The 27728-nt window shown below is 41.8% G+C and overlaps 1 protein-coding gene across 1 annotated transcript in view; it reads left to right on the forward strand.

Annotated features, from left to right (window-relative positions):
• The first annotated feature begins 5740 nt into the window (after positions 1–5740).
• Positions 5741–27728, forward strand: part of LOC135512079 (RNA binding protein fox-1 homolog 3-like) — a 798827-nt gene continuing 776839 nt past the window's right edge. The window contains exon 1 of the mRNA XM_064933722.1: positions 5741–6090. The gene's annotated coding sequence lies outside the window, so the exon portion shown is untranslated. The remainder of the gene's footprint in view (positions 6091–27728) is intronic.

A 27728-nucleotide genomic window follows, 5' to 3' on the forward strand; every position in this document is an offset into this window, starting at 1 on the left:
GGCTGCCAGACCAGAAGGCATCCCTCCAAGCATGCACTTCTGTCATCATGAAGTGCTTTGAGAGGCTAGTTAAGAATCACATCACCTCCACCTTCAAATCAAATCAAAATTTGAAGTTAAGTTAAGGATCACATCACATCACCTCCACCTTACCTGACACCCTAGAACCACTCCAATTCGCTTACCGCCCCAATAGATCCACAGACGATGCAATTGCCATCGCACCGCCGCAACCCTTCTGGAGAAGAGGAATAACTAAGTAAGAATGCTTTTCATTGATCAAAACTCAGCCTTTAACAACATAGTACCCTCCAAGCTCATCATCAAGCTTGCGGCCCTGTGTCTGCACCTCACCCTGTGCAACTTGGACTTCTGGACTGGCCGACCCCAGGTGGTGAAGGCAGGAAACAACACCCCCACTATGCTGATCCTCAACCCAGGGGTTCCACAAGGGTGCATGCTCAGCCCCCTCCTGCACTCCCTGTTAACCCGTGACTGCGTGGCCATGCACGCCTCCAACTCAATCATCAACTTAGCAGACAACACAAGAGAAGTAGGCCTGATTACCAACAATGACGAGATAGCCTACAGGGAGGAGGGGAGGGCCATGCCAAGAAGATAACCTATTCTTCAACATCAATAAAATGAATGAGCTGATTGTGAACTTCAGGAAACAGCAGAGGGAGCATGCCCCATCTACATCCACGGGACAGCAGTGGAGAAGGTGAAAAGCTTCAAAATCCTCAGAGTACACATAACTGACAATCTGAAAAGGTCCACCCACTCAGACGGTGTGGTGAAGAAGGCGCAACAGCGAAATTTAGGCTTGGTCCCTAACTTTTGCAGATGTACAATTGAGAGCATACTGTCAGGCTGTATCACCCAGTGGCGGTCAGTGCCGTTTAAGATGAGGGAGGAAAATCTTTTTCATGAGTATGGCCTTATTTCTTATTTAGAGTTCCAGTTTTATCTTTCAGTGGGCTAAACTAGCTAGCTGCATTTTCTAGCTAAGTAAGTGTAAGTGAAAGTAAAAAAAAATAGGAAATCTCTCTCCCTCTTTCTTTCTTATTTGTCCTTCATTTTGAAATACTTTTTTCCCAAAACTGTTCAACTATTGTCTTTCTCTCTCTTTGAGTCAACTACTCACCACATATTACACACTGCAGTGCTAGCTAGCTGTAGTTTATGCTTTCAGTTCTAGATTTATTCTCTGATCCTTTGATTGGGTGGACAAAATGTCAGTTCATGCTGCAGGAGCTCTGATAGGTTTGAGGGCGTCCTCAGGAAGTTGTCATATTTACTGCGTACGTCTATAGAAGGGGGTGAGAACCATAAGCCTGCTAGGTTCTGTGTTGAAGTCAATGTGCCCAGAGGAGGACAGAAGCTAGCTGTCCTCTGGGTACACCATGGTGCTACCCTAAAGCGTGCTGCTGAGGCTCCTGTGGACCTTCATTGCAAAACAGTGTGTTTTATTCAATAGTTTGGTGACGTGAATATATTTAGTATAGTTTTTCCTAAAAAGGATAGCTTTTTAAATGTTTCACTATTTACATTTTTATGAAATTCACTGAGGATGATGCTCCTTTGAGGAGCCTCCACTGGTGTGAACATGTGTTTGACGTGTGTGTGTATCTAAAGGCCAACGGAAATGATTATCTATTTACAGACGCCACCCACAAAATCCCGTGACCCTCAGTGTGGGGGCTGAGAGAGGGAGAGAATATTTATTACCATTCTACACTGTGCAAAACATTAACAACACCTTCCTAAGATAAACGGCCTCAATTTATCAGGTTGTGGACTCTTCAAGGTGTCGAAAGCGTTCCACAGAGATACTGGCCCATGTTGACTCCAATGCTTCCCAGAGTTGCGTCAAGTTAGTTGGATGTCCTGTGGGTTCTTGATACACACAGGAAACAACTATTGAGTGTAGAAAATCCAGCAGCGTTGCAGTTCTTGACACACTAAAACTGGTGTGGCTGGCACCTACCACAAAACCCTGTTCAAATGAACTTAAATATTTTCTCTTGCCCATTCATCCTCTGAATGGCATATATACACAATCCATGTCTCAATAGTCTCAAGGCTTAAAAATCCTTCTATAACCTGTCTCATCCTCTTCATCTACACTGATTGAAGTGGATTTAACTAGTGGCATCAATAAAGGATCATAGCTTTCACCTCTATTCACCTGGTCAGTCTATGTAATGGAAAGAGCAAGTGTTCTTAATGTTTTGTACACTCAGTGTATGTCCTTACTACAAAATACATTTTCTTCTCTGCATTCTAAAAACGGTTGGCTTTCCAACTTGCTCCCAACCACTGATACAGGGACAGTTATTTATCATCCCATTATGAATAGGAATATCTTCAGGGCTAAGGTATTCTGATCGTTGATCTGTGGTCAAGGGCAGCCTCTAGCTCTAGCAGACTAGTTGCATCCCAAATGGCACCCTATTCCCTATTGTTGTGTCTTTGGCTATGCCGGATTAAGTGATATGACATGCTATTCTATAAAATCAAATCCTTTCTCTGTAATTAATATTAACTGATTAAGCTAATCATGTAACTGTAATTAACTAGAAAGTTGGGGCACCATGAAATAATGTTTATAGAGCTGTTATCATCCGAATAAACTCTTAAAGACTTGGTAATATTTTACATCAATAGCAGACAACATTAATCGTCACCTTATTTCAGTCTCATCTCTCTTCACGAACCCTGGCTAAACAAGTTGAATCAGCAATACAAACTTTGGTTTAATTATTTATTTACTAAATACCTAAATAATCACACAGAATTACATATACACAGAATGCAAATTATGTCATACAGAAAACGTCCCGGGTGAACGGAGCTGAAATGACGGCTGGTTAAACAAAGGAAAGGGGGTTGGGTTTGAGTGAAAGAACGGGAAGACTGAGGAACAAAGGGAGAAGCTATGCTGTCGTAAATACAGTATCTTATGCATACTAAATTATCGGCCATTTGGAAAAGGAAAATGCTATCAATATTTACTCTGAGCTGCGCTTCGGTAGGTTGATCGTAGATGCTGGCCATGTTGCCCAACAGAGATCTTCCTGTCCTCGGAAGAATGTCTCTGGTGGTAAACTGGATACATTGTAGTATCGTCGTTGTGTGTTAGACTGGGTCCGTCGTCCGTCCTTTCCTAGCCCACGTTTACAGCGGCCGCTGCTAACTCAATGGCTAGGATGTATAACTTCTGTAGTGAATAGGAGTTCAAAGTTCATACCATTCACAACCAAAGCTCACGCTGAGGTTGGCTTAGTTCTGTAATTGACATGTTAGTCCTTTTAACGTGGGACCGTCGTCCTCACATCCTCGGAACAGCTTATTATCTGAATCCTTCTGACATCGGAACATCGCCCTAATTTACCCGGAACAGCTTATTATCTGAATCGTTCTGACATCGGACCGTCGCCCTAATGTACCCGGAACAGCTTATTATCTGAATCGTTCTGACATCGGACCGTCGCCCTAATGTACCCGGAACAGCTTATTATCTGAATCCTTCTGACATCGGACCGTCGCCCTAATGTACCCGGAACAGAAAGTTATATTTTCGTAAAGGGCTTATATAGTGGAGGGAGAGAAGGTTGTGTTTCATAGTTTATAACCAATGTCTCTTCACAGGGGCGGGCCACTGATGGAGCAGAGCTTTAACCTTATGAAAACCCAATTCTCTCACTTGGAAGCTAAAATTACATTTAATCTTTTCACAAGTAGTTTCATATTTAAACATTTAAATTGCATAACAATTCCATGTGAATCTGTGTGTAGACTTTCCAAGATACAGTTTATGTCATCCTATCTTAATAAGAATGTCTCTGATGACAACCGAACTAAGATCATATTCATTAAGTACAAATGTATATTTTCAACTGGTTGGATTACCGAAATATGGTTCCTTTCCCCCCACCTTTTTATGTTCCCCGACTCTCTATGTTTAACAAAGGCTTTTCAAACGTCCTTCAGTAGAGTCAAGAGAGGAAAGGGAGAAAGGTATTTATGGGGGGGTTTATAAACCTTACCCACAGGCCAACGCCATGACACTTTGTAAGGGGATATGGGCCTGGTCAAAAGTACTGCACTATATAGGGAATAGGGTGGCATTTGGAGCACACACTAAAAGGCAATCCCTGTCCCTCCAGGTATGAATGAATTAAGCTGTATAGAGGTGTTGAGTAGTAGTTACTGCATGGAACCTCCAGGGGACCAGGGGTGTGAGGGAGCACTCAGGTTGGCTTGGATGTGTCTCATGTCAGCCTATCTGGGTGGTGGGTGGAGGTGTTAACTGGCTGTGATAGAACATGCAAGGGACCCCTTCACACACACACACACACACACACACACATACACATTAATATTCCATTTACCTAATGCAATGTAACAGGTAGGTTTGGCTACGAAATCAAATTTTACCAATACCTATCATGACATTGCAACAACCTTTGCAGATAGCTTCTCCTGCATGCACGCACACACACACACACACACACACACACACACACACACACACACACACACACACACACACACACACACACACACACACACACACACACACACACACACACACACACACACACACACACACACACTGACCCATTCAAAATATTTTTTTCCCTTACCGTTACCTTAATCCTAACCCTAAACCTAACCTTAGTTCCTAACCCTAACCCTAGCCCTAAAACTAACCCTATCTCCTAAACCTAATTATAACCCTAACACTAATTCCAACCTTAACCCTAAACCCCTCAGAAGTAACATTTGACCTTGTGGGGACCAACAAAATGTCCCCAGTTGATCAAATTGTTGTGGTCCCCTCAAGAATATTTAAACACGTTCACACACACACTAATATCCCCCCCCCCACCCCCCCCACCCCCCCACCCGACACATACTCTGGGGTGAAAAACAAATCTTCAGAGTCAGTAAGACACCTCATGACAGTCTGATCCCTGAGGGAAGTAGCAGTCCGAGCAGAGTGGGGTAGGCAGCCAAGCAGAGCTACATTGGATCAGTGTTAGGTCATGAGCGCTGGGTAATTGCTAATCTCACTTTTAATTGAATCTGGTGGAGTGCAGTGTCTCGTATCGAGGAGAGAGAGAGAGAGGGCTGGGGAGAAGGCAGTGCAGCGACAGGGCCATCCAACCTGCCTCAATCTGCTATGAACTCACAACATTGGACTCCACATACGTGATGATGCCGCAGAAAGACTAAAATCTATTTATTTGTAAATGAAGAGAGGAAGGGGGGATGGAGAGAATGGCGTAAATTAGGAGTGGAGCGAGAGATGCCTCTGTCTGTCTGTCCTCCGTGGCTCATTACATGTCAGTGTGTGTTGCGTTGGGTCCCATTGAAGCACACACATCAAACTGGCACCAGGTCAGTGCTCTCTTTCTTTCTCTCTCTCTCTCTCTCTCTCTCTATATTCCTCCTCTTTCCCATCTCCTCGTCCTCCTCCCCTCTCTCTCCATCCCTCGTTCAACGAGTGCCAACCAGAACAGGCGTGTGTGTGAGCGCCTCATTCTTTATATCTTTTTCACTCCCCCTCTCTCTGTGTCAGCGCTGAATCCAGAGTCTGCTTGTGTGTGTGTGTGTGTGTGTTGGTGTGTGTGTGTTTCTTGTACCGTGCTGGCTCCGAGCAATTTGTGAGCGCTCACACACAAACACAGCACACTAGACCCACGCTACTGAGACACGCTAGCAACAGTAGAGCCTCTGAATCCGCTCTGACCCAATCACACACTGGCTAACAGATCACTTCACACACACACAGCCCTCCCTTTTCCTCCTCTTCATCCTCCTCCTCTCTCTCTCTTTCGCTCACTCGCTCCTCTCGCTTACTCGCTTTCTCCATCACTCGCTCTCCCTCGTTCTCTTGCTCTGAACACTTCCTTTGGTAGCGGAGGAGTGTGTAACTGTGTGTGTGTGTCCAGTGCAGGGATAGCAGAGGAGAGAGAGAGATAAAGACGGAGACAGAGACAGAATGCCAGCAGAGTGACAGCCAGCAGTCAGTAACAGGACAGAGAGAGAAGAGAGAGGACCTTGAGACTACGACTAACTGTGAGTACTCTTTTTTTCTATCGCATGCCAATTATTTTCTATCCTCTTCTCTCACTCTCTTACAATGGAGGACCCGGTAACTACTGTACTGGAATAGTTGTGTTTCTTATGGAGGAATGACACACACTGTACACACACAGACACACTGTACACACACACACTGTACACACGCTGTAGACATACAGTAGAGCATATACAGTGATTACTGAACACACAGAGAAGCATGGGAAAGACTGGTCACACATGCTAGTCATACGTACAGTAATACAGACATAGTACCCACATTTACAAGTGTATACAAGTGTGATTGCATATGAACTCAGACACACACACACATCCACAGATGTAAATAAACGTCTCATATTCACACATTTCATCACGATAATACAGTAGGGCAAAACTGTGTGAATCACCAGCCATCACACGTTAATGCAATGTACATCCTACACTGTACGCATTTGTGCATACACCTCACACATGCACCCGCCCACACACACACACGCACGCACACACGCGCGCACGCGCGCACACACACACACATACATACACAGGTATGCAATCAAAGGTATGAAATTCTCCTTCTACAGAATTATGTACAGAGTAATTATATGAGTTGATGTCATGCTGGTTGGTGGAAAAGTGGTATTTTCATGGATGTAGGTAGACTTGGTCACACAGTATGTAAACATTTTTACTGAGACAACACTGGACTGTGTGTGTGTGTGTGTGTGTGTGTGTGTGTGTGTGTGTGTGTGTGTGTGTGTGTGTGTGTGTGTGTGTGTGTGTGTGTGTGTGTGTGTGTGTGTCTATGTCTATTCAGGGTATCAATGTGAAGAGGTCTCAGAGATCCAACGACAAGGTCAGAAACAGACACAAGACCGGGACCAAGATAAAGGGTCTAGGACTGACATGAAATATACAACGCGTGTGTGAATATGAGTCAGTGTGAGACTTAGTTTCAGGGGCTCTCTAGTGATTCTACGGTCTTACAGTTGGTGAAGAGGCATATTGAAGTGTCTAGTATTGTCTGTTTTATTATGGGAAACAACACTAGCTATTTTGTTAGCCTGAGCTGTATCTCTCTGTGGCTACACTAACCTATATCCCTCTCCTCCACGAAGTGAAGCGTCTGATTTGTGGAATCACCAGTGTAGCACACAGACTTCAGAGTAAGATAAGATTTATTCATTTCAGCTTTCCGCTTCTCTTTTGTAAAATATAGATGGATGGTGGCGAGGGAGGGAGGGAGGTAGGGAAGGGATAAGATATAGAGTGCTGCGTTGACGCTGAGGACAGCAGAGAGGGGTGAGAGTTAGAGCGAGAGAGAGAGAGAGCGAGAGAGAGATAGCGAAATAGAGTGAAAGACGATATTACCATTCCTGATTACTTTTTACAACTCAGAATTTTTTGTCTGTCATAGTCAAGTGTGGTATGTGTGAGTGTATTTTCTGTGTGCGTGTGTGTGTTCAATCAAGTCCATTTGAATAGATTAGGAATAGATTCTTTGTAGAGCTAAATACATTTAGTGATTTGTGACATTCTGTCTTTCCAGACCAACGTCCCACAGAAAAACCTATATGGGCCTTTAGCTTGTCAGCGGGGGCATGTTCAATAGGAGTGTGCTCATGCATTGAGTTTGTTGAGTTGGTTTTGTCTGATTTCACATGGCTACAGATGATGTTTACCTTCCAATTTGGACTTATTTTATTGTACTGATCAACAACATTTGCATAGAATAAATAATTTTTATTTTATAAAAGTGTGTGCTGTCTCTTTAAGATGAATGACATCATTCACACACAAAGTCTGTTCCAGGCTTGAGCATAGATGATATTGACTGGGAGAGACATGAGGCGGGGGAGACGAAGTGAATGAATAACGTTTGTGGTCGCAATCAGCTTTGTTATGAGCAAAATGTTCCTTTATGGTTTGCATATTATCGCAAACAAGGTACTAGGGTTGGCTTCAGCTGTAAGCTAGCATGGAACGTTAGCCTACAAAGCTGGAAGCGGTATCTTCTTGCATAGTTGTGTTCCGTACTGAACATTGTTTTGAGAACAGTAATTAGTAGATTCAACATCTCTACATGCTGTGTAGCATTATTCAAGTGTGTTAACTTCTGTGCAGTGTAAGTGGTGATGCAGCCCAGACTCCCAGTGATTGCGGTGTTTCCTCAGGACAGACTAGAGCTAGCAATGAGTAAGGGGAGCAGGCCCGGTGCTCTCGTGCTACAAGGGGACAATCAGTAGACGACATGAGACACATTTGACAAAAGTACCAAAAGTAACACACATTCTAGTACCAAACCATGTTTAATGTTCTAGTATCGTGAAAGTACAAACATTTCCTCAAGAAAGTGTGTTTGTGAGCAGGAATGTATTGTCTTCAAGGAGTGTGTATCTGCTGGAGTGTTTGTGTTTGCATGTGAGTGTGTAAGCAGGGGTGTGTGTATCTGTGGGAGTGCACCTGCAGTGTTCAGCATTTTGCGGGTGTGTATGATCTATATGTCTTCAGGAGAGTGTGTCTGCAGGAGTTTGTGTGTGCAGTGTTTGTGGGTAGATTCTGGGCTTATATGGGGAGTGTGGTAGACAGCATCTCTGAAGCTTATGCAGTGATTTTCTCTGTAGGCCTATTTCTCTGAATTCTTCCCCATAATTATCAGTATTTGTCCTATATTCTCTGTATTCCTACACAACAGGGAATTTCTGTGTCTGTTCATGTAAAAATGATTTTCTATATGTGATGTGAGTTTGAGGTTTGAGCAATGGAAATGAGAGCTTGTGAAGATACCTTTTAGTTTTCATCTGTCCCAAGAAGTAAGTGTGTGTGTGTGTGTGTGTGTGCGTGTGTGTGTGTGTGTGTGTGTGTGTGTGTGTGTGTGTGTGTGTGTGTGTGTGTGTGTGTGTGTGTGTGTGTGTGTGTGTGTGTGTGTGTGTGTGTGTGTGTGTGTGTGTGTGTGTGTGTGTGTGTGTGTGTGTGAGCGTAGGCGTGTTTGTTGGGATGAGAGAGTGTTTGCCTGTCTCAGTGAGGACAGTAACACTGGGAGCCATATCCCCTGGAGGCTCTTACTTTAGCCAGGAAGCAGAACATTGCAGTAGTGTTAAGTAGCTTGTAATTACAGTGAAAAGACACAGTTCTAAGTAGAGAGAAGAATGGAATTAGACTATATACGTTAGCTTCTATAAAAAGAAAGAAATAAGAAATGAAATGTTTAAAAGTGTTTCTGACCTTATTGCATGCAATTGCAACACTCTTAGCTCGCAAGCTATTTACCAGAATGCCGGCAAATGCACACGGTGTTGTGACTGGATACCATAGTGTAAATCTAACCTTATGCTATTTTCTGAAGAATGAAGACATCGGACAGCAGTGGCTGCTTTCATTTTGAGTGGACAGGCTGCACCGGAAATTACAATCATGTAGCGTCTGTGCAGTGCACATTTGGAATGAAGTTGCTTTATTAACTAGGGAGAACATTCAATGGGTATTGCCAGGAAGATAATCCTGAAGACGGATGCTATACCTTCATTGACAGTGAATCTTGCAAGTGCTGACCGTAACGTAAGTATCAGAGTTTGATGAGTCTGACACGGTAGCCAACATTTTGGGGGGGATCTGGGGGCCTAACATGAGATAATGCAACTGTGACTGTGGCTGCTTTTGACTTGTAAATTATATATTTTCTGTAATAAACCTGATAGTCACTATGTGTTTTTTTTCCGGTGTGTATAGTATTTGTAAATCACCCCTGAAAATCATATTTTGCCATTCGAGTGTGTGGGTTGTTGTCTTACAGTTGATGCAGCTTTTGTCATTGGGGCTAATCATGATGATTAGGGAGGGGGTTATTAGCATTTCACTTTCCAAATCCTTACACTTCAACGAGGTCACCTTGATCCAGCGCCGTATGTGGGGAGGCTGTGCTAGCTGTCCATCCCAGGACCCCTTTCTATCCAGTGTGATAGGCCTAACAAGGAGGAGGCAATTGCTGGATTTGTCTCCTGCTTCAGTCTTGGGGATGACTGAAGCTAAGTGGGTGACTGAAGCCTGCTTGATTGAAGCAGGGTACATGGGTCAATCCCCACGCCATTACAACACCGCTCCCAGCCTATACCGTTGACAACAGGCAGGATGGGAACCGGGATTCATTGGACCAGGCAATGTTTCTCCACTCCTCAATTGATCGCGTGCACACTGGAGCCACTTCTTCTTGTTTTTAGCTGATGGGAGTAGAACCCGGTGAGCTCATCTGCTGCAATAGCCCATCCGTGAAAAGAATGGATGAGTTGTGCATTCCGAGATGCCGTTCTACACACCACTGTTCTCCTTTGTCCTGTCACCAACAAGGTTTCTTTTGCCCACAGGACTGCCGCTGACTGGAAGTTTTTTGTTTGTCGCACCATTCTCGGTAACCCCTAGACACTGTCATGCGTGAAAATCCCAGGTTTCTGAAATACTGGAAATGTCAGGCCTGGCACCGACGGTCATAGCACACTCAAAGACACTTAGGTAACTCATTTTGCCCATTCTAACATTCAATTGAACAGTAACTTAATGCCTTGATGCCTGTCTGCCTGCTCTATATAGCAAGCCACTGCCACGGGACTCACTGTCTGTAGGAGCGAAACATTTTCAAGAACTGGGTGGTGTACCTATTAGGCTTATAGTAAAGAAAAAGTGTTTGGATGGGGTCCTGCACATTGTAGGGTGTCTGTGTGCCTACATTTCATTTGGTAAGTATTCTGACCCCTTCACTTTTTCGACATTTTGTTACGTTACAGCCTTATTCTAAAATGGGTGAAATAAAAAACAAATCCTCATCAATCTACACAAAGTACCCCATAATGACAAAGCAAAAACAGGTTTTTAGTGTGTTTTTAGTTTTTTTGTGCTAATTTAAAAAAATAATTAACAGAAATACCTTATTTACATAAGTATTCAGACCCTTTGCTATGAGACACAAAATTGAGCTCAGGTGCTTCCTGTTTCAATTGATGATCCTTGAGCTGTTTCTACAACTTGATTGAAGTCCACCTATGGAAAATTCAATTCATTGGACATGATTTGGAAAGGCACACACCTGTCTATATAAGGCCCTACAGTTGACAGTGCATGTCAGTGCAAAAACCAAGCCATGAGGTCAAAGGAATTGTCCATAGAGCTCAATGGAGAGATATGGGGAAGGGTACCAACAAAATCTACAGAAATCTACAGCATTGAAGGTCACCAAGAACACAGTGGCCTCCATCATTCTTAAATGGACAATGTTTGGAACCACCAAGACTCTTCCTAGACCTGGCCGCCAGGACAAACTAAGCAATCGGGGGAGATGAGCCTTGGTCAGGGAGGTGACCAAGAACATGATGGTAATTCTGACAGAGCTCCAGAGTTCCTCTGTGGAGATTGGAGAACCTTCCAGAAGGACAACCATCTGTGCAGCACTCTAACAATCAGGCCTTTATGGTAGGGTGGCCAGGCGGAAGCCACTCCTCAGTAAAAGGCACATGACAGCCCCCTTGGAGTTTGCCAAAAGGCACCTAAAGGATTCTCAGACCATGAGAAAGAAGATTCTCTGATCTGATAAAACCAAGATTGAACTCTTTATCCTGAATGCCAAGCGTCACGTCTGGAGGAAACCTGGCACCTTCCCTAAGGTGAATCATGGTGATGGCAGCATCATGCTGTGGGGATACTTTTCTACGGCAGGGACTGGGAGACAGGATTGAGGGAAAGATGAACGGATTGAAGTACAGAGAGATCCTTGATGAAAGCCTGCTCCAGAGGCTCAGGACTTCAGACTGTGGCGAAGGTTCACCTTCCAACAGGAAAATTACCCTAAGTACACAGCCAAGATAATGCAGGAGTGGCTTCGGGACAAGTCTCTGAATGTCCTTGAGTGGCCCAGCCAGAGCCCTGACTTGAACCCGATCAGACATCTCTGTTGAGACCTGAAAATAGCTGTGCAGCGACCCTCTCCATCCAACCTGATAGAGCTTGAGAGGATCTTCAGAAAATAATGGGAGAAACTCCCCAAATACAGGTGTGTCAAGCTTGTATTGTCATACCCAAAATGACTTAAGGCTGTAATCGTTGCCAAAGGTGCTTCAACAAAGTACAGAGTAATTGACCTGAATAATTGTAAATGTGATATTTCTGTTATTTTCTCTCGCAAAAAAATATAAAACACTGTTTTTCTTTGTTATTATGGGGTATTGTGTGCAGATTGGTGATGGGGAAAAACACAATTGAATCCATTTTAGAATAAGGATGTAATAAAAAATGTTGGAAAAAGGGGTCTGAAAACTTTCCGAATGCACTGTATATTAGGCTGTGATATATTTTTTCTGTCAAATGATGTCTCACCATTATTTCTGAAGAATGTTCATTTTGAAAAATATTTTGGCTATGCTGGCCTATTGTAAAATTTAAAATAAAAGTCTGATCAATATATACAATTCGGAACATATTGTCAGCTATATTGCGAATGAAGAGTCATCAATAAATTGACCAGTACACTTATTGTATGCTGTTTTTATGTACAGCGCCTTCAGAAAGTATTCACACCCCATTACTTTTTACACATTTAGTTGTGTTACAGCCTGAATTTCAAATTGATTCAATATAGTTTTTTTTGTCACTGGTCTACACACAATACCCCATAATGTCAAAGTGTAATTAATGTTTTTCGGAATTTGTAAAAATGAATTAAAAAGGAAAAGCTGAAATGTCTTGAGTCAATAAGTATTCAACCCCTTTATTATGGCAAGTCTAAATGAGTTCATATAATAAGTTGCATGGACTCCGTGTGCAATATTAGTGTTTGACTTAACTGCCGGAGAGGAAGGAAACTGCTCAGGTATTTCACCATGAGGCCAATGGTGACTTTAAATAGTTACAGAGTTTAATGGCTGTGATATGAGAAAACTGAGGATGGATCAACAACATTTTTAGTTACTACACAATACTAACCTAATTGACATAGTCAAAGAAGAAGGAAGCTTGTACAGAATATAAATATTTTACACATTTAAAGTAATACTGCAAACAATGTGGCAAGGTAATACACTTTTTGTCCTAAATACAAAGTGTTATGTTTAGGGTAAATTCAATACAACACATTACTGAGTACCACTCTCCCCATTTTCAAGCATAGTGCTGACTGCATCATGTTATGGGTATGCTTGTAATCGTTAAGGACTGGGAGTTTTTCAGGATAAAAAAAGAAACAGAATGGAGCTAAGCACCGGCAAAATCCTAGAGGAAAACCGGGTTCAGTCTGCCGTCCACCACCCACTTGTAGATTAATTCAACTTTCAGCAGGACAATAATCTAAAACACAAGACCAAATCTACACTGGAGTTGCTTACCAAGAAGACAGTGAATATGCGTGGGTGGCAGAGTTACAGTTTTGTCTTAATTCTACTTGAAAATCTATGGCAAGACATGGAAATCTTTGTCTAGCAATGATCAAAAACCAATTTAGAGCTTGAACAATTTAAAAAAGAATAATGTGCAAATGTTTCACAATCCAGGTGTGGAAAGCTCTTCGAGACTTACCCAGAAAAACTAACAGCTGTAATCGCTACCAAAGGTGTTTCTACAAAGTATTGACTTAGGGGTGTGAATACCTACATAAATTATTTCTGTATTTCATTTTCAATAATTTGTGGCAAAACATTTGAAAAAACATATTTTCACTTTGTCATTATGGAGTATTATGTGTGAGATTTTTTTTTTGATTTGGCTGAAACATCAACATGTAAATTAAGTCAAGGGGCATGAATGCTGTCTGAAGGCACTGTACATTCCCTTAAGTCTAAGCTTCTAAGGTGATTTACTAATTCTTGTGAAGAAGTGTATAAGTGAACTGTGTTCTGTAATTAGGTACAAAACAATAGAATTGCAATTGGGTATTGCTGCTGTTTGTCTGATATTCAACAGTCCATGATCTATTGACCATGAGAGCATTTTGCAGAGAAAATGGGTTGAGGCATACTATTTATGCTCGGAATGACATGTTGCCCATTGTTTACCTCGTCATTAATGACATGTGGCCAATTGTTTAGCTTGTTACCTGGCAACGACCACAAGGAGCAGTCAGTCAAGGCAAGCTCATGAATAAACCCCCCCCCCCCACTCAGCCTATTCTTTCGGGCTTCCTGATAGTTAGAGATGAGAAGAAAAAAATTCTGAGCATTTTCTAGTGTAAAAATATTATGGGTGTGTCACGATCGATGTAATGATTGGACCAAGGTGCAGCATGGTAAGCGTACATTATCCTTTAATAACTGAACACCGAACAAAAACAACAAACTACTAAATGAAACGTGAAGCTACTGGTGTGCACACAGGCAACTAACTGTAGACAAGATCCCACAAGTCACAATGGGGAAAATGGCTACCTAAATATGATCCCCAATCAGAGACAACGATAAACAGCTCTCTCTGATTGGGAACCACACCAAACCAGGCCAACATAAAATCATTAATCACCTAGATGTCCAACCCTAGTCACTATCACACGCCAACCAACACAGATAATAAACGGCTCTCTATGGTCAGGGCATGACATGGTGACGTTTTGGTCATTCAAAGGTTATTTTTACTAGTGAAATAGCTTGACTGGGCAGGACTTTAAAGTTTTGGGATAGAAAAAAATGTCTACCATTGGGATTGAACACGCAAATATCGGATCCAGAGTAATGGGATTATGTTTTAGCAAAACCCAAGCCTATTTAATGTTAACAGCACTCACTGTTGTCCCTAGTGGCCAGATTTGAGGGCATTTTCTGGCATCTTCAGGACATGGACAGACATGCTATTTCAAAGTCAATCTTGCTGTATGTTCAGACAACAGACACTGCCTAGGATTAATTATTTGTTGTATATTTCAATTAAATGTCTAATCTAAGTAATTGATTAGACAGATTATATACAAACTGCTAATATACAGTGGGGCAAAAAAGTATTTAGTCAGCCACCAATTGTGCAAGTTCTCCCACTTAAAAAGATGAGAGAGGCCTGTAATGTTCATCACAGGTACACTTCAACTATGACAGACAAAATTAGAAAAAAAATCCAGAAAATCACATTGTAGGATTTTTAATGAATTCATTTGCAAATTATGGTGGTCAATAACAAACGTTTATCTCAATACTTTGTTATATACCCTTTGTTGGCAATGACAGAGGTCAAACGTTTTCTGTAAGTCATCACAAGGTTTTAACACACTGTTATAGGTATTTTGGCCCATTCCTCTATGCAGATCCCCTCTAGAGCAGTGATGTTTTGGGGCTGTTGCTGGGCAACATGAACTTTCAACTCCCTCCAAAGATTTTCTATAGGGTTGAGATCTGGAGACTGGCTAGGCCATTCCAGGACCTTGAAATGCTTCTTACGAAGCCACTCCTTCATTGGTGGTGTGTTTGAGATCATTGTCATGCTGAAAGACCCAGCCACGTTTCATCTTCAATGCCCTTGCTGATGGAAGGAGGTTTTCACTCAAAATCTCATGATACATGGCCCCATTCATTCTTTCCTTTTCACGGATCAGTCGTCCTGGTCCCTTTGCAGAAAAACAGCCCCAAAGCATGATGTTTCCACCCCCATGCTTCACAGTAGGTATGGTGTTCTTTGGATGCAACTCAGCATTCTTTGTCCTCCAAACACGACGAGTTGAGTTTTTAACAAAAAGTTATATTTTGGTTTCATCTGACCATATGACATTCTCCCAATCTTCTTCTGGATCATCCAAATGCTCTCTAGCAAACTTCATGTACTGGCTTAAGCAGGGGGACACGTCTGGCACTGCAGGATTTGAGTCCCTGGCGGTGTAGTGTGTTACTGATGGTAGGCTTTGTTACTTTGGTCCCAGCTCTCTGCAGGTCATGCACTAGGTCCCCCCGTGTGGTTCTGTGATTTTTGCTCACCGTTCTTGTGATCATTTTGACCCCACGGGGTGAGATCTTGCGTGGAGCCCCAGATCGAGGGAGATTATCAGTGGTCTTGTATGTCTTCCATTTCCTAATAATTGCTCCCGCAGTTGATTTCTTCAAACCAAGCTGCTTACCTATTGCACATTCAGTCTTCCCAGCCTGGTGCAGGTCTACAATTTTGTTTCTGGTGTCCTTTGACAGCTCTTTGGTCTTGGCCATAGTGGATTTTGGAGTGTGACTGTTTGAGGGTATGGACAGGTGTCTTTTATACTGATAACAAGTTCAAACAGGTGCCATTAATGCAGGAAACGAGTGGAGGACAGAGGAGCCTCTTAAAGAGGAAGTTACAGGTCTGTGAGAGACAGAAATCTTGCTTGTTTGTAGGTGACCAAATACTTATTTTCCACCATAATTTACAAATAAATTCATTAAAAATCCTACAATGTGATTTTCTGGATTTATTTTCTCATTTTGTCTGTCATAGTTGAAGTGTAGCTATGATGAAAATTACAGGCCTCTCTCATAATTTTAAGTGGGAGAACTTGCACAATTGGTGGCTGACTAAATACTTTTTTGCCCCACTGTATATGTTGTATTTAAATCAGGACAACCTTCCAGCTGACAAAACTGTACAGTCCCTTGTAGTAAATTTGTAGATGATTTACTATTATATTCAACATTTAAATCTCCAAAATATGATGTTTTATTTTGTACGCCAGCAAAGCAACATCCAACAACATCCAGCTTTGCTATTTATTACCTGTCCAGTGGGTTAGTGGTGTATTTGAGAAGGAGATTGTTGCATTATGAGAGGGTTACTGTACACAGGCATTGCGTCCCAACTCCAGTCCTCCAGCATCAGGTGAGATTGTCTGGGGCTACAACACAAATGTGTGCTGTTGGGAGTACTGGAGGAGGGAAACACTGCCCTATATAATGTTTTTGTAGTGATCAATACAGGGAAGTAGTTCTTTATTTTTACTATTTTCTACATTGTATAATTATAGTGAAAACAAACTATGAAATAAAACATATGGAATCACGTAGTACCCAAAAAGTGTTGAACAAATCTAAATATATTTTATAATTTGGAATCTTCAAAGTAGCCACCCTTTGCTTTGATGACAGCTTTGCACACTCCTGACAATCTCTCAACCAGCTTCATGAGGTAGTCACCTGCAAAGCATTTCAATTAACAGATGTGCCTTGTTAAAAGGTAATTTGTGGAATTTCTTTCATTCTTAATATGTTTGAGCCAATCAGTTGTGTTGTGACAAGGTAGGGGTGGTATACAGAAGATCGCCCTATCTGGTAAAAGACCAAGTTCATATTATGGCAGGAACAGTTCAAATAAGCAAAGGGAAATGACAGTCCAACATTACTTTAAGACATGAAGGTCAGTCAATCCGGAAAATGTCAAGAACTTTGAAAGTTTCTTCAAGTGCAGCCGAAAAACCATCAAGCGCTATGATGAAACTGACTCTCATGAGGACCGCCACAGGAAAGGAAGACCCAGAGTTATCTCTGCTGCAGAGGAAAGTTCATTAGAGTTACCAGCCTCAGAAATTGCAGCCTAAATAAATACTTCACAGAGTTTTTATATACTTATTTAACCATTATTTAACTAGGCAAGTCAGTTTAAGAACAAATTCTTATTTATAATGACGGCCTACCAAAAGGCAAAAGGCCTCCTGCAAGGACGGGGGCCCGGGATTATTTTTTTTTAAAATAAATTGTCAGGATTTGGCCAGGGTTGTTCCGGGTTTTGGTCACTAGATGCCCCCATTGTGCTTTTTGACCTTATGTTTTTTCCCTTGTTCCCCATTATTATTTGCACCTGTGCCTCGTTTCCCCTGATTGTATTTAAACCCTTAGTTTCCCTCAGTTCTGTGCTCTGTATTTGTATGTTAGCACCCAGTCCTAGTGTTCTGTGTATTCTTGTCGATTCCGGTGGATGCTCTTGTGGAATTCTGTTTTTGTTTTTGAGTATCTCTTGAGGCTTTTTTGTGCTATTCCTACCACCTTTTGGATTTGCCATTTTTGTATTGAAGGACTTCTCCTTTTTACTTTATTAAATACACCGTCTTAAGTACTGCTGTGTCTGCCTCATCTTCTGGGTTCTGCTGACTATTCGTGGCTCAGTTGGTTAAGTGACTGTTTCTCACTCCGGAGACCCAGGTTCGTAACCGGGTCCTGACATAAATACAACATAAATATAGGACAAAACACACATCACAACAAGAGAGACACAACACTACATAAAGAGCGACCTAAGACAACAACTTAACAGCAAAACATGACAACACAGCATGGTAGCAACACAACATGACAACAACATGGAAGCATCACAACATTACCACAACATGGTAGCAACACAACATGGTAGTTCATGTAACAGACACATCTCAACATCAACTGTTCAGAGGAGACTGTATGAAACAGGCCTTCATGGTCGAAATGCTGTAAAAAACCACTACTAAATGACGCCAATAATAAGAGGAGACTTGTTTGGACGAAGAAACACGAGCAATGGACATCAGACCGGTGGAAATTTGTCCTTTGGTCCGATGAGTCCAAATTGAAGATTTTTAGTTCCAACCACCGTGTCTCTGTGAGACGCGGTGTGGGTGAACGAATGTTCTCTGCATGTGTATTAACCACCGTAAAGCATGGAGGAGGAGGTGTTATGGTGTGGGGGTGCTTTGCTGGTGCCATTGTCTGTGATTTATTTTGAATTCGAGTCACACTTAACCAGCATGTCTACCATAGCATTCTGCAGCGATACGCCATTCCATCTGGTTTGTGCTTAGTGGGACTCAGAACAACAGACCAATGACCCAACACACCTCCAGGATGTGTAAGAGCTATTTTACCAAGAAGGATAGTGATGGAATGCTGTATCAGATGACCTGGCCTCCACAATCCACCGACCTCAACCAAATTGAGATGGTTTGGGATGAGCCGGACCGCAGAGTGAAGGAATAGCAGCCAACAAGTGCTCAGCATATGTGGGAACTCCTTCAAGACTGTTGGAAGAGCATTCCAGGTGAACCTGATTGAGAGAATGCCAAGAGTGTGCAAAGCTGTCATCAAAGCAAAGGTTGGCTATTTGAAGAATCACAAATATAAAATATATTTTGATTTGTTTAACATTGCTTTGGTTACTACATGATTCTATGTGTTATTTCATAGTTTTTATGTCTTCAGTAATATCCGACAATGTAGAAAATAGTAACAATTCAGAAAAACCCTTGAATCAGTAGATGTTCTTATCAAAGCACAAGGCAAGACCCAGTTGCAGACACAGGAGGCAGATGGTTGGAGTCTTACAATGTTTATGAATCCAAAAAGTGGTAGACAAGAAAATGGCCATGTACAGGCCAAAGGTCAAAACCAGTTCAGAGTCCAATAGGTACCGAAGGGCAGGCAGATTCAAGGCCAGGGCAGGCAGGATGATCAGGCAGGCGGGAAAGTAGTCCAGAGTCAGGCAGTGGCCAATACCGGGAAGACTAGCAAAAGAAAATAGAAAAGGAGCATGGGGAAAACACGCTGGTTGACTTGACTAAACATACAAGACGAACTGGCACAGAGAGACAGGAAACACAGGGATAAATACACTGGGGAAAATAATCGACAATCACAGGGAAACAGATCAGGGAGTGACAGTTCTAAAACTTTTAACCGGTAGTGTATGTTGTATTACACAGGATATTTTTGAAAAAGAGACCTAGGTCTCAATTCTTTTTACCATTATTTAACTTGGCAAGTTGGTTAAGAACACATTATTTTCAATGTCAGCCTAGGAACAGTGGGTTAACTGCCTTGTTCAAGGATAGAACAACAGATTTTTACCTTGTTAGCTTGGGGGATGCGATCTCACAACATTCCGGTTACTAGCCCAAAGCTTTAACCACTAGGCTACCTGCTGCCCCATTATGTATTTGCTGCTAAAATAAAGGTTTAAAAGTTAAATGAAAGGTTATACATAGTGTATATATATGTGTATTATATTTCTTCGCAAATTTACACAAAATAAAAAACTTAATCATCACATTGCACAGGTATTCAGACCCTTTACTCAGTACTTTGTTGAAACACCTGTGGCTGTGATTACAGTCTCAAATCTTCTTGGGCATGACGCTTAAAGGTTGTCAAACCTGTATTTGGGAGTTTCTCCCATTCTTCTCTGCAGATCCTCTCATGCTCTCTCAGGTTGGATGGGGAGCATCGCTCAACAGCTATTTTCATGTCTCTTCAGAGACATTTGATGGGGTTCAAGTTCGGGCTCTGGCTGGACCACTCAAGGACATTCAGAGTCTTGTCCCGAAGCCACTCCTGCATTGTCTTGGCTGCGTGCTTAGGGTCATTGTCCTGTTGGAAGGTGAACCTTCACCCCAGTCTGAGGTCCTGAGTGCTCTGGAGCAGGTTTTCATGAAGGATCTCGCTGTACTTTGCTCTGTTAATCTTTCCCTCGATCCTGTCTAGTCTCCCAGTCCCTACTGCTGAGTAGTGGCTTCCGTCCGACCACTCTACCACAACGGCTTGATTGGTGGAGTGCTGCAGAGATGGTTGTCATTATGGAATGATCTCCCATCTCCACAGAGGAACTCTGGAGCTCTGTCAGAGTAACCATCAGGTTTTTGGTCACCTCCCTGAACAAGGCCATTCTCACCCTTCTGTGTTCAGACATTTTTTGGTACCCTTCCCCAGATCTGTGCCTCTACACAATCCTGTCTCCGTTTTCTACCGTCAATTCCTTTGACCTCATGGCTGGGTGTTGGATCTGACATGCACTGTCAACTGTGGTACCTTATATAGACAGGTGTGTGCCTTTCCAAATCATGTCCAATCAATTGAATATTCCACAGGTGGACTCCAATCAAGTTGTAGAAACATCTCAAGGATGATCAATGGAAACAGCTTGCACCTGAGCTCAATTTCCTGTGTCATAGCAAAGGTTCTGAATACTTATGTAAATACGTTTTTCTTTTTGATAAATTTGCTAAAATGTGACTGACCACCTTTTCCCGGTCTTTTAAACTCTGTTGTTTAAATTTGATAAAAGTAGAGACACAGCGTTACAAAATGGTATAGCGTTCACTGCATTTTGAAGAACAATGGGAAAGTTGATAAACTTGTAACCTCATTTCTGAGAAAATGGTCTTTGAATGTTTTGGGACTACTGCTGGAGAGCTCTCTTTTGTCTACACCCATTCAGCATTGTTCACACCCTCTTAAGCCAGCCCCACCCATCTCTTTAAGGATTCACATGTGAGGTCATGTGCTAAACAGTGAGTAGTGTAGTAAAGATTAAGACTAAAAGTGGTAAAAGCAATAGCCTAAAATCAGTGATGGACAAAGTACCCAATTGTCAAACTTGAGTAAAAGTAAACATAACTTAAGGACTTTACACCACTGCCTACAATAAGGAAAAATTCCAGGTAAACAGAAAGTGTCCAGATAAAAATATTTGATAAATATTAGATGATGCTTACCCAGACACACTTGTCTATATTGATGGGTCATATGAAAGAAATGCTGTAACACCAGCCACATCTTGCTAAGTGGATGGGTTTCTACAGGAAGTGTAAATGGTACAGCCAAATGGTTACGTGCATAGTACCAATATCAGATATAGATAGTGTCAATATAAATCAAATAATATACAGTATGTACAAGAACAATATCAATAACAATATCAGTGATAGATGAGGTAGTTATATACATAGAATCAGGGGTAAAGTGGCTGAGAAGCAGAAAAAAAAGTCATGTGAATAGAGGCACTGCAGATAATGCTGATGACTGGTCCGTCTGAACCATGCATGAACAAGGGAATCTATATTCGGAGAGCCTGTTTCTGTCCTGCCCTTGACTTTGGTGCAGGGCATGTGATGTCCATAGCCTTTTTTGTCGCTAAACTCCCGGATCTTCTCAAAAAGATACGTTTGTCTAGCTGTGTCCAGTCCAGGTGGTGCTTGAACAGGCAGACCATCTGTGGGAGGAAGGATGTCCGCGTTGCACAGCAGTTGAAACCTGGTCCCGAACGCTCCTTGGCGACAACAACACCAGGCTCCAGAGCATCGAAGCTGTTAAACAGGAAATAACAAAAACAAATATGTGAGATCAATAAATGTAGTGTCAATCATGTTGGAGGTAAATTAAATAATCAAAACGTTGTTTATGCTTTACATACCAAGTGTTGTCATCGATTCCTTGTGGTGACACCACACCGCTGCTTTTGTCACATGGGATGGCAGCAGCTTTCCACCAAAGTGTTTGTGTCCTGGGTGGCTTCGTGGTAATACTCTTGCATTATCCTCTGCATAGCAGTTGATGAAGTTCACAACTCGCTGCAAGTCCTCATACTTCAGGTGTAACCTGTGCTTGCTTGGGCCAGCTCTCTTTTTGATTGGAGGCATTAGACAATTCTCCTTGTATGAATGGTGGAGGAGAGTCAGGTGTGCTCTACTGATGCTGAAAGACAAAGTCCAGATACAAATATTTTGTAATTATTATGCAACATATAGCCATAATCACCGTCAGACTCACCTGGCTAACTTGATGGGTCATGTAATCCCCTGGTGAAGTGGAGTATTTTGTTTAGACATGCTAGCTAGACAATTAACCATAATCCCAATCCATAGAGTACTAGCAATACAAACCGATTGTCGTAGCTAGCTAAAGTTAACCAAATAAGTTAAATGTTAGCTAACTTAGTGAACTAGCTAACATTAGGTTATAACTAGCAATACAAAATGGCATTCTGAGATAACACTACTACACACAGATTATAAACGTAATGTTAGCTAGCGGGCCAGCCATCGAACGTCTGCTCGCTAGCTAACAGTAAGCATTAACTTGGGGTCTTTTGTTTAGACATGTAGCTGGCTAGCTAGCTAAACAAACAATGAACCATAATCCCAATCCATAGATTACTAGCAATACAAACCGATTGTCATATCTAGCTAAAGTTAACCAAATATGTTCAATGTTAGCTAATTTAGTTAGCTAGCTAACATTAGGCTATAATTAAGCAATAAGGCCCGAGGAGTAGTAGTAAATGGCCAATATACCATGGCTAAGGGATATTCTTAGGTACGATGCAAATTTGAGTCTCTGGACACAGCCCTTAGCCGTGGTATATTGGCTATATACCACAAACCCCCGAGGTGCATTATTGCTATTATAAACTGGTTAATTAGAGCAGTTAAAATAAAGTTTTTGACATACCCATGGTATGCGGTCTGATATACCATGACTGTAAGCCAATCAGCATTCAGGGCTTGAATCTCACAGTTTTTAACTAGCAATGTGAAATGGCATTCTGAGATAACATTACTGTACACAGATCATAAACGTAATGTTAGCCAGCGAGCCAGCCGTCTAACGTCAGCTATCTAGCTAACAGTAAGCTTTAACAAAATTAGAAACGTACATTATCTGAAACTGGAGCTAGACTCTTACCCGTATACATGGATGTTTTGTTTGTACAGCTTGTTTGGCCCATTGTTTCAAGTCACTCTGGTTCACAACGACAATGTGCAATGCCATAAGAATCATCTAGGTTTAGCTCCCACCCAAACGCTGACCTTTTTACTTGCCCTAGCAGAGCTGGTTAGGCTGTCTTCATGTTATCCAGAGCGTTGGTGACTAACTGTAATTAAGCTTTTTTGCTGATGTTTACTGACACCGGCCATATTCAACCGATGTTGAGCATTTGTAAATTCATAAGTCATTCTGTGCTCTGGCACAAGAGTCTCTGAAACAGTTGTTGAAGTGACATTCTATTAAAATGGATACTTGCATATTGGAGTCTTTTGTTAAGTTTGGCTATGCAATACATAAAAAAAGCTGTGTTAGATAGGATTACCTACACATACTGACCAGCTCATATAGACAGAAGCATGCTATATGGCAGACCAATCCAAACTCATCTCTCGGAATGTTCAGCCAACTCATTATCTCAGCCAATCATGGCTAGCGGGAAGGTTGCTGACTTTTTCTGTGGCTTAACCAACTAGGCTCGTAATTTAAACATTATATTTGTATTTACAGAAGGCATACACGCTTGTTATTAAGGCACATGACAGTTCACATGTCGAGAAGGCATTTCTGCCAAGAAACACATTCTGATTTAAAAAAAAGTTTATGTTCACACATCTCTCCTGTGAAGTAGTGACCCGCGACATATGCCTAGATTCCTGAAACGGGTCACAAGTACAAAAAAAACAGTTTTTGCTTAGTCATTATGGGGTATAGTGTGTAGATTGAGTTTTTTTATTTTTATATTGAATCCATTTTAGAACAAGGCTGTAACGTAACAAAAAAAATCCAAATTGGGAAAGAGGGAAGGGGTCTGAATACTTTCTGAATGCACTGAGCCATTTTAAGATGCTAGCCAGAGACTATGGTTCTCCTTCCTTCCTGTCTGTAAGTATTTAGACGAGAGAAATTAAGCTGTATTCAGAGGCTGTACTGAGAGGCTTTAGAGAGAGGAGACAGGAAGTAAAGACCACTGGATGTACACTGAGACTTACATGTGAACGAGGTTTTAACCGCATTACCACCACCTTGAGAGTTAGCTCCTATCCTCAGCACAGGTGTGTGTGTGTGTGATTGAGTGGTGCGTGTGTGTGTGTGTGACATTTCACTCACTGAGTGGGTGTGTAGAGAATGATTATAGAACTCTGTGTTCTATTCTAGAATTGTCTTCTTCTGTAATTCTCAGTGTTGTATTGTAACTTCAGAGGACTAAGCCATACACAGTGATACGCTGACCTCTCCTTGGCCATTGCTGTTTGTGTGTGCGTGTGCATGTGCATGTGTGCGTGAGTGTGTGTATGTGAGAGAGAGAGATAAATGGTCTTCTAAAGGATCCACTTGATTATGTTCAGAGCTTTCTCCCCTCAGCCTTATTTATGCCTGCTCTCCCACCGCCTGGACATACACACATAAATCTACTGCTGCAGAGGCTTCAGGCACACACACACACACACACACACACACACACACACACACACACACACACACACACACACACACACACACACACACACACACACACACACACACACACACACACACACACACATACACACATTTTGCTACACCCTCAATAACATCTGTTAAATATGTGTATGTGACCAATAAAATTTGATTTGTTTTGACATGCACATACACCCATGCACACACACACCATCAAACATCCACATGGGCACACACACATACACACACATATCCTCAATACAAACACACAGTCCTTTCTTCCATGTTGTCACTCTGGCATTCTTTTACAGTGTCTTGTCTTTTAGGCTCCCACTGAGAAAGAGAGACAAAGAGAGAAAGACAGGAGGTGGGCGAAAGAGAGGAATTGAAAAAGACAGAGAGAGTGAGCATCTTGTTCAAGGTGATGCTCGTTGCAGTAATGGGGACAACCAAATCTTTCTCTCTACTCCCTTCTTTCATTCCTTGGTTATGCAATAAACCATGTTATTGCTGAAATAAGTCAAAAGTCAAAATAAATCAGAGATTAAATCAGATTAACTAAAATAGTAGTAGAGATGGCACTCTTCTCCAATGACAGCCTACCCCGGGCAAACCCTAACGACGCTGGGCCAATTGTGCGCCATCCTATCGGACTTCTGATCACAGCTGGTTGTGATATAGCCTGGAATCAAACCAGGGTCTGTAGTGATGCCTCTAGCACTGAGATGCAGTGCCTTAGACCACTACGCCACTCGGGAGCCCAACATTATTGGTAATGAATCTGTAGGGGACTTCTTAGCATGATGCAGACTTTATTGCGTAGCAGAACAATCAGTGTACCTGAGATTGGGAGTTCAAATCCCAGGTGGGATCATATTGAACAGTCAGCACTTGGTGGCCATGTCAAATGTAAACATATTTATACTATTTTAACTGAACAACGTACCACTTACCTTAAAACCCCAATATCATTTAATTGTTTCCCTTTTACAAAATTAAAAAACAAAAAACTACCTTTAAATCGTGTTGAGCTGAAATTTTCAATTGTGAAAACAAAAGAGACACATGTAAGGTCAGTGGTATTACATTTAGAGTTCACATGTTAACACCACCTTTTCACATGTGAGGAGAGTAACATGTTTGCACCTCCCATGTGAATTGCAGTTTCACATGTGAAAATCTAATTCATAAATACATTTGATTGTATCTTGTTATGTGGGTCCAAAATGAAAGCTTCAATACAACAACAATGTATACCAGGGGTATTTAACTCTTACAGTATAATGACAGGAGGCTGCCAATAATTAATTTCACCCACCTGGTGCCCCAAGTCTAAATCAGTCCCTTATTATAGGGTAAAGATCGAGGGGTGTAAACAATAGGAGATATACAGTTGAAGTCGGAAGTTTACATACACACAGGTTGGAGTCATTAAAACTCATTTTTCAACCACTTCACAAATTTCTTGTTAACAAACTATAGTTTTGACAAGTCGGTTAGGGCATCTACTTTGTGCAAGACACAAGTCACTTTTTAAACAATTGTTAACAGACAGATTATTTCACTTATAATTCACTGTATCACGTTTCCACTGTGTCAGAAGTTTACATACACTAAGTTGACTGTGCCTTTAAACAGCTTGGAAAATTCCAGAAAATGATGTCATGGCTTTAGAAGCTTCTGATAGGCTAATTTACATCATTTGAGTAAATTGGAGGTGTACCTGTAGATGAATTTCAAGGCCTACCTTCAAACTCAGTACCTCTTTGCCTGACATCATGGGAAAATCAAAAGAAATCAGCCAAGACCTCAGAAATAGAATGTGTAGACCTCCACAAGTCTGGTTCATCCTTGGGAGCAATTTCCAAATGCCTGAATGCACCACGTTCATCTGTACAAACAATAATACACAAGTATAAACACCATGGGACCACGCTGCCGTCATAACCTGAAAGGCCGCTCAGCAAGGAAGAAGCCACTGCTCCGAAACTGTCAGAAAAAAAGCCAGACTATGGTTTGCAACTGCACATGGGGACAACGATTGTACTTTTTGGAGAAATGTCCTCTGGTCTGATGAAACAAAAAATAGAAATATTTGGCCATAACAACCACCTTTATGTTTGGAAGAAAAGGGGAGGCTTGCAAGCCGAAGAACACCATCCCAACCGTGAAGCACAGGGGTGGAAGCATCATGTTGTGGAGGTGCTTTGCTGCAGGAGGGACTGGCGCACTTCAAAAAATAGATGGCATCATGAGGGAGGAAAATTACGTGGATATATTGACGCAATATCTCAAAACATCAGTTAGGAAGTTAAAGCTTGGTCGCAAATGGGTCTTCCAAATGCATACTTCCACAGTTGTGGCAAAATGGCTTAAGGACAACAAAGTCAAGCTATTAGAGTGGCCATCACAAAGCCCTGACCTAAATACTATAGAAAATTTGTGGGCAGAACTGAAAAAGCATGTGCGAGCCAGGAGGCCTACAAACCTGACTCAGTTACACCAGCCCTGTCAGGAGGAATGGGCCAAAATTCACCCAACTTATTGTGGGAAGCTTGTGGAAGGCTACCCAAAACGTTTGACCCACGTTAAACAATTTCAAGGCAATGCTACCAAATACTAATTGAGTGTATGTAAACTTCTGACCCACTGCGAATGTGATGAAATAAATAAAAGCTGTAATATATAATTCTCTCTACTATTATTCTGACATTTCAC

Source organism: Oncorhynchus masou, chromosome 24, assembly GCF_036934945.1.
Source record: "Oncorhynchus masou masou isolate Uvic2021 chromosome 24, UVic_Omas_1.1, whole genome shotgun sequence".
Taxonomy (NCBI): Eukaryota; Metazoa; Chordata; class Actinopteri; order Salmoniformes; family Salmonidae; genus Oncorhynchus; species Oncorhynchus masou.